The following is a 7,919-nucleotide window of genomic DNA, read 5'->3' on the forward strand; positions in this document are numbered from 1 at the left end:
ATTATTCCAGATACCCGAATGGTACCTGACAAGGTTTTCTTTTGAATCTATTCTTTGTTTTAAAATTCCTCCATAACCAATGTTTGAAGCGTCTGTTTCAATGATCAAAAAGGCTTCTGGATTGGGGATGCCAAGACATGGAAGAGTCTTGACTTGTTGTTTGATAGTTTTGACAACTTTAGTATGTTCTTCTGTCCAATCAGAGGGGTTTTTCTTAAGCCTTTGATAAAGAGATTTACAAGTTTGTCAAAGGTTGGGAAAGAAGTCTGAGATGTAGTTCAAACATCCTAAGAACCTTTGTAATTGGGTTCTATCTCTAATTTCATCAGGAAATTTGTCTGTGAAGGTAATAGACCTACTGATGGGTCTAAAGGTCCCTTTGTCAATCTCGTAACCTAGGAACCTAACATTAGTTTGAAAGAGTTTCATCTTTGGGGTGGAGATAACTAAACCATTTTTCTCTATAGTCTTGAGGAAAATTCCTAAATGCCTTATGTGTTGACCAAGATCTTGAGAAAATACGAGAACATCATCAATATACACCATGCAGAATTGACTATATGGATTTAGAATGTCATTCATGATCTTTTGGAATTCAGAGGGGGCATTTTTTAAACCAAAGGGCATTACATTCCATTCATAATGTCCAAAGGGAACTGTGAAAGCTGTCTTATATCTATCTTTCTTAGCAATTTGAATTTGCCAGAATCCTAAATTAAGATCGAATTTGGAGAATATTTTGGAACTATAAAGTCTATTTATGAGGTCTCTCTTATTTGGGATTGGATGTCTAATCCATTGTAAAACCGCATTGAGAGGTTTGTAATTAATAACCAGTCTAGGAGTTCCTCTTTCTAATTCTGCATGTTTTATAACATAAAAAGCTGAACAGCTCCATAGAGAATTTGAAGGCCTAATAAGGTTCTTATCTAATAAGTCTTTAATTTCTTTCTTACAAACTTCAAGAAGTTCTTGGTTCATTTGAATGGGCCTAGATTTCGTAGGAATTTTACTTTCATGAAAATCTTCTTCATAAGATAAATAAATCACATGATGTTTTCTTTCCCAGAAAGCATTGGGGACTTCATTACAAACCTTTTGGATAAAATTGTTTTCTATTTCTTTGATTTTTGAGGTAAAATCAGGAGTTTCGAGCTGCTCTTTAATCCTTTAGAAAGGAATTTCTTCTTTTATGTAGCTTATTTGTTTTTGTTTTTGGGTTATCTTATTGATCTGTCTAAAAATAGAGCTATATTGAAGATTAAGGATTTCTTGTTTTAGAATAGGAGAAATGAATTTAAATTTTATCCTCCTTCCCTGGACATTGGTAGTGATGCCATTATCATCGACACGGAAGGGATAGATTTGAGTTAGAAAGGGTGTTCCTAGAATCATATTATAAGTGATATCTTCAACAATTGTGAAAATATTTTTGAAACAATATCCCTCATTACAGATATGGGTTTTGGAGAGTTTGTATCTAATTCTCAAAAGGTTATTATTGGCTGTATAAAGTTTTTCTTTGGTTTTATCGCAATATTTGGTCGGAACAATTCCTTCTCTGATTATGTTATGATCAGCTCCTGAGTCAACCAAAGCCATAATATTAGTTTTGAAATCATTTATAACAAGAGTTATGTTAACATGCCATTTTTGATAAATTACCTCTTGGATGACTTTTATGGAATTATTTGCTGAATTTTGTTCCGGATTTTCCCAATTATTCACTTCTGCATTATTCTCAATAACAGAAAGTCTTGTTTCAAACTCAAAATTCTTTTCTTTTAGTCCATAAAATTCTTTATTAATTTGTTTCTTAAGATTGTTAATCTCACTCTGGAGGTCTTTCGTCGTTATTTGTTTTGATATACTTTGATAAGGATATTTATCTCATAGTTTGTTTAAACTAAATTGTTCCTTGATATTAATCTTTTTGGAAGTAGAAGGTTCCTCAAGAATTAAGTCTTTTAACTTATTAGGATATCCATCCCTCGTTTCAATGTCAGGAATTTGGTGGACGAGATCAAGAATAGCTTCTTTATTTTCTTTGGAAATGACATTGATGCAAACTTTGCAAATATCTTTTTCATTTTCAACACTACTATGGTAATTACTACTTTCAGAAATGTTTTGAATTTTTTTTTTTTTTAATCAAACACCTTCATGGTGGAGGGTTCGTGGGTCCCTCATCCCTATATATCAACAAAATCCATTACTTGATTACAAGAGGGCCAATCTTTCTAAAGCTAGAGTGACAAAAACAAATTACATCACACCCTATTACAAAAACACCACAAGAGTAAGTAGGGGTCAATCCGGGGCTAAATATAGCCAAAGAACTCGCCCTACCAATCTGGATTGAGTCCGATGCAGAGCAAGCAATCAAATTGGTCAATGGGACAGGATGGGGCCCGGCACTCGCCCGGCAAGCGGTGGCGCAACTAACCCTTCATAAACGCCAACTCAAATTCCGAGCCACCTTCATACACAGGGAGGGGAACAAAGCGGCGGATTTCCTTGCGAAAATGGGGCTAGCCCAAGACAGTGGTCTACGAATGCACTACAACTCAGCACCGAGAGAACTGTTGGACTTGGTTAGATTGGACGAGATGGGAGTGTCGCACATCCGATACCTTGACGGGAACGGGCATTAAAGTTGATAATGAGACGATGGGAGACAATAGTGACTAGCTTTTTGGTTAATTGTATTTTGGAAAAGAGTATGATGAGGTCCGAACCTTGTGGGATTGGACCGCATACTACTCTTGATTTGTTACGGCACACCACTTTTGGGTGTGGCCACGCCTTGTAATTATCGCCTTTGGAAATATAGGGATGAGGGACCCACGAACCCTCCACCGTAGAGGTGTTTAATAAATAAAAAAAAAAAAAAAAAAAAAAATAAAAAAAAATCCGGGGATGGACCGACACCCACATACTCTACGGCATCCGGTACAATTCAAGATCAGTAACCACATTGCTTGCCTCGTGCTACTCTCGTTCATCATCTCTCACCCGAAGATTGGGGACTCCCATTTCGTCCATCCGGATGATGGCTCTAATCCTTCTTGGAACATTTTGTGGGGACATTTGTTGGAAATTATCTTGTTCCACTCCCATTTTGGCGAGCGAATCAGCCGCTTTGTTGCCCTCCCTATGAATGAAGGTGGCCCGGAAAAGATGTCCACGTTTGAAGCCATGCAAAAGGGCCATGACGCGGCGAACTTGTGCCGGGCCCCAATTCGTGCCATTGAGCAACTTAATAGCTTGTTCCGCATCTGATTCAATCCATATGGGTAGGTTGAACGCCTTCGCTACCTCCAAACCATAGTGTATGGCCATGAGCTCGGCCTCAAGAGCCGATTGAACGACGAGGGGGGTTGCAAATGCTGCAAGTAATTTCCCATTGTGGTCCCGAACAAGACCCCCTCCGCCACCCTTGTTTGTTGCCTCAAAGAACGCCCCATCCGTGTTAAGCTTGATCCATGTGCGTTCCGGGGGGTGCCACTTAACCGGCATAACTAACGGTCTCGGCCCCCTTGTCTCGGGGTGATTCGGAGGGCTCATTCCGAGTTTCACTCCCTTCCAATGCTTCGGCTTGATGTGACCATTGGTCATGTTGTTGTGGATGAACATGTGAACCTGCCAAACAACGTTGTACGGTTTGAACTGAATTTGCTCATGTCGACTCCTATTCCTCTCCGCCCAAAGGAACCACAGAATGAGGTATGGCATGACTCGACTAAGGTGTCTCCTATCATGCTGTTGGGTCCTAGCGGACCACACTTGCAACCTGTCCGGGATGGTGTCGTTCACCCTAAGAGATGGGGCCGAGCCTTCGAACCAACCGTCGAACTCCCTCCAGACACATGCTGCTCCCCACCCTCGGATGAAGAGATGTTGAAGGGACTCGGTGTTAGGCCTCCGTGGGCAGCATTGGCACTTCGACGCAAGCTCAATCTTCCTCCATTGGAGCTTGGAGTCAACCGGTATCCTGTTTGACAATAATCGCCAATTGAAGATTGCAATAGATTTTGTTAGGCCAGCCCTCCAAATGTCGTCGAGACCTTGAATTCTTGGCCTTTGCGTACGGATAGTCTCCCAGGTCGTAGTGAGCGAGAACTCCCCGAGCCGAGAAAGCTTCCATCGAGGAACGTCCGGTCCTCCCGCGACGATTGGGGTATGGAGGATTTGTGTGATAACCTCTTGTGGCATTCCAGCCTGGTTGTGAAGTTGACGTAACTTAGCCTCATCCCAATTTCCACCCCCAATGTAGTCCGAGACCTTGGCCGATGAGGCGCCCCTATCGTCAAGGCAGATCTCGCGAAGGGGAGATTCACCAAGCCAAATGTCATCCCAAAAATAGGCATCGCCCTGACCGATCACCCATCTAATGTGCGAATTTGCTTGATTTCTCACTTTCATTAGCCGCTTCCATGTCGGGCTACTTCTCCCCGAAGGGGAGGTCGCAAGGGGGGAGTTTTTATGACAATACTTGGCCTTCATGAATTTAGCCCAAAGTGAATTTTGCTCCCGGAACCTCCACCAAAGTTTGATACTGAAGGCCCGGAGGACTTCTTTGGTCTTGCGAATGCTGAGACCCCCTTCGGGGGTGGGAAGGCAGATCTGATCCCACCCAATCCAATGTGTCTTTTTTCTCTGTGTTGACGATCCCCAGAAGAATCGGGCCATCTGCTGATCCAATTGCTTAAGGGCCTCGGATGTTGGTTCAATGGCCTGGAAAATGTGCAGCGGCACCGCTTCAAGTGTGCTTTGGAGAAGTGTAAGCCTACCTCCAAAGGAGAGGGGTCGATGAGCCCACCCCGAGATTCGTGCAGCAATCTTTTCCCGAAGGAACATAAACATATCTGTACGTTTGACACCACGATAAATAGGAACTCCAAGGTACAAAAAAGGGAAAGTACCTCGTACGAAGCCTCCTTCATTTTGAATAATGTTGGCGCACCCTTCATGTTGTTCGGCAATATAGAAATTGCTTTTTGCCAAGTTAATCTGCTGCCCGGAAACCCCGGCATATGTCTGCAGGCAAGTTCGCAGCCGCCTAAGAGGCCCCTCCGCTGCTTGTGTGAATATCACAATGTCATCGGCGTAGGCGAGGTGGCTTATTTCCATGCAGTGGCGGGTAGCTCTAAAAGTCATCTTTTTCTTTCCCAAAATGAGCTTGTCTAATTTCCTCGAGAGGTACTCAGCTGCAATTACGAAAAGTGTCGGAGATATTGGATCTCCCTGTCTGAGGCCGCGGGTGGACTTAAAGAACCCGGAGGGGGCGCCATTGACCAGCACCGAGAACCAACACGAGCCCACACATCTCTCAATCAAAGAGACCCACGGGGCCGGGAAACCCATCCGATGTAGCACTTTCAAAAGGAAGGGCCATTGTACTCGGTCGTAGGCCTTAGCCATATCGATCTTAACCGCGACGTTAGGGGCCGGCGCACATCTCGAGAGCTCATGGAACATCTCCTGTGCAAAAAGGACATTATCATTGAGGAGCCGTCCCTTCACAAATCCACTCTGATTTGGTGAGATAACCATAGGGATGAGCGAAGTCATTCTCTTCGACATTATCTTTGTGATAATCTTGTTGACGGCGTTGCACAGGCTAATGGGGCGGTAGTCACTCCACGACTCCGACACAAGCTTTTTTGGGATGAGGACAATGTTTGTGGCCGTGACGCTACGTGGGAGGTAGGCACCCCCGAAGAATTGGCTGATAGCCGCCACCACGTCCGGCCCAACCGTCGCCCAACAAGCCTGGTAGAACAAGGCCTTGAAACCATCCGGCCCTGGGGCACTGTCCCCGTAGATATCAAAAACAGCATTTTTAACTTCCTCTGCGGATGGTGTCTCGGGTAGTGCAGCCACTTCATCCAAGGGTGGGAGTTGATCGATCAAATCAAGATCTGGCTCGGACAAAGTGAGAGGCCCCGCGGCCAGTAGGTCTTGGAAGAACTCCACCGCCGAACTTCTTATCTCCATTTCGTCCGAGATCTCCCGGCCACCCACATTGATCTTGTGAATGCGCGTGCGGATCCTTTTTTGCTTGACCCAACTTTGGTAGAATTTAGTGTTCTTGTCGCCCTCCCCTAGCCATCTTAGAGTAGCCTTTTGACGCCAGAAGTCCTCCTCCATTTTAAGGAGTCGAATGTACTCGGTGATGCATCTATTGATCTCTGTCCTGTTCTCCGGGGTTGGCCTTTCTTCGAAATCGCTTTGGGCCATTGCGATTTTCACCTCCATATCCCTGAGGTTGAGATGGATGTTCCCAAAGGTCTCCTTGTTCCATACCTTTAGGGTCCTCTTAAGCCGTGCAAGTTTGATTTGGAAATTGAGGAGGCCTCCGGATTCCGTCGGTTGCATCCAATCTCCCCGAACGAGATCCTTACAACCCTCGTGTCTAATCCACATGTTTTGGAACCTGAATGGCCTACCCCCGCTGTTATTGCTTGTCACTTTGCATCTTACCAACACAGGCCCGTGGTCCGAGACAATCCGGGGCAGGTTCGTCACCCGAGTAGTTTCCAAAGTTTGTGCCCATCGTTCGTTCACAAGGATTCTATCCAATCTTTCAAAAAGGCCATTCTTGGCCCACGTGAACTCCGACCCATCATAGCCCGGGTCTAGTATCCTGCAATCCTCAATGGCCTCCGCAAAGTCCACCATTTCAGCTTGGCGGTTTGTGTCACTTCCTACTCTGTCTCGCGGGTGGAGAATGGTGTTGAAGTCCCCTCCGATCATCCATGGTGTGCCCTCCAAGAGTATAGAGCACTCCCTCAATTCATCCCATAAATGAAGCCGTTCGGTTCTCATACATTTTGCATAGACAGCCGAGACACACAATTGACTAGCTAGGCGGGGAGATCCAAAGTGGCCGGATAGGACCTGATCCGTATCTCTCTCGGCCACGAAGCTGGCCCCTTCCTCAACAAACACCCAAATCTTCCCATTTCTATTCGATCCTTGGAACACTAGCCCCAGAGCCTTTGAGAACTTCTCCGGGTTGGGGCTTGTGAGCGGTTCCATAATTGCAAGAAAATGAACATTATGAGTCTTAATTAATCTTTTAAGAACATTTTGGATAGGCGCGTTAGCAACTCCCCTAACGTTCCAAAACATAAAGTTGACAGACATGATTAATGGGGGAGAGTCTTACCCGGTGACCGTGCAAGGTCCCCCTGATATTCCACCATTTGTAGTCGTTCCTCTCCAAGGTATCCCTCCTCATGCATGATCATGGGATCTTCCCCACCGGCATAAGGGATGGTTCGAGGGCTCCCCTCTTTATCTCCTTCCCCCTCCACATCATCATCATCTTCTAGGAAATCTTCCTTCTCCATGAGAGAAAAGTATTGGTTGGAGCTTAGGACATTTCGGGCTGCTTGGGACCCTCGGCCCCTTGTCGTTCCCCGTGTTCCCCCTTTCCAACTAGTAAACGCTCCTCGTCGTGAGGGCGTGTACCCATTCGTGGCCCCATGGAATTCACCTCCGTTGTGGGTAGAACTAGCAAGCACTCCGACGGATTTATCGAAGGTATCTCGGCCAAAGGAACTCTCACCACTTTCATGGCTGCTTGCCACCGGAGCCATGTCAAAATTACCATGCACTTCGCCCATGATGTCAGGGCCCGACGGGCCCGACCACACCCTCGGCTCGGAACCAATAGCCGAGGTTCCGGCCTTTGGCTGCCCCTTCAGCCCTTTGTTTTTCTTTTGATGTTTCCACTCGCTAGTGCTAGCCATTTCCTTTGGTTGTTCCGTTTTGTCCCTTCCCCCTTGACTCTCATGGTGTGGCTGTCTCGGTGTTACATTATTGTAGTTCCTCTTCGGGGGACGCTTAACATTACCCGCCGCATAACACACCTCACGTTTATGTCCAACATGCCTACATTCCATGCAATA

Source organism: Salvia splendens, chromosome 12, assembly GCF_004379255.2.
Source record: "Salvia splendens isolate huo1 chromosome 12, SspV2, whole genome shotgun sequence".
Taxonomy (NCBI): domain Eukaryota; kingdom Viridiplantae; phylum Streptophyta; class Magnoliopsida; order Lamiales; family Lamiaceae; genus Salvia; species Salvia splendens.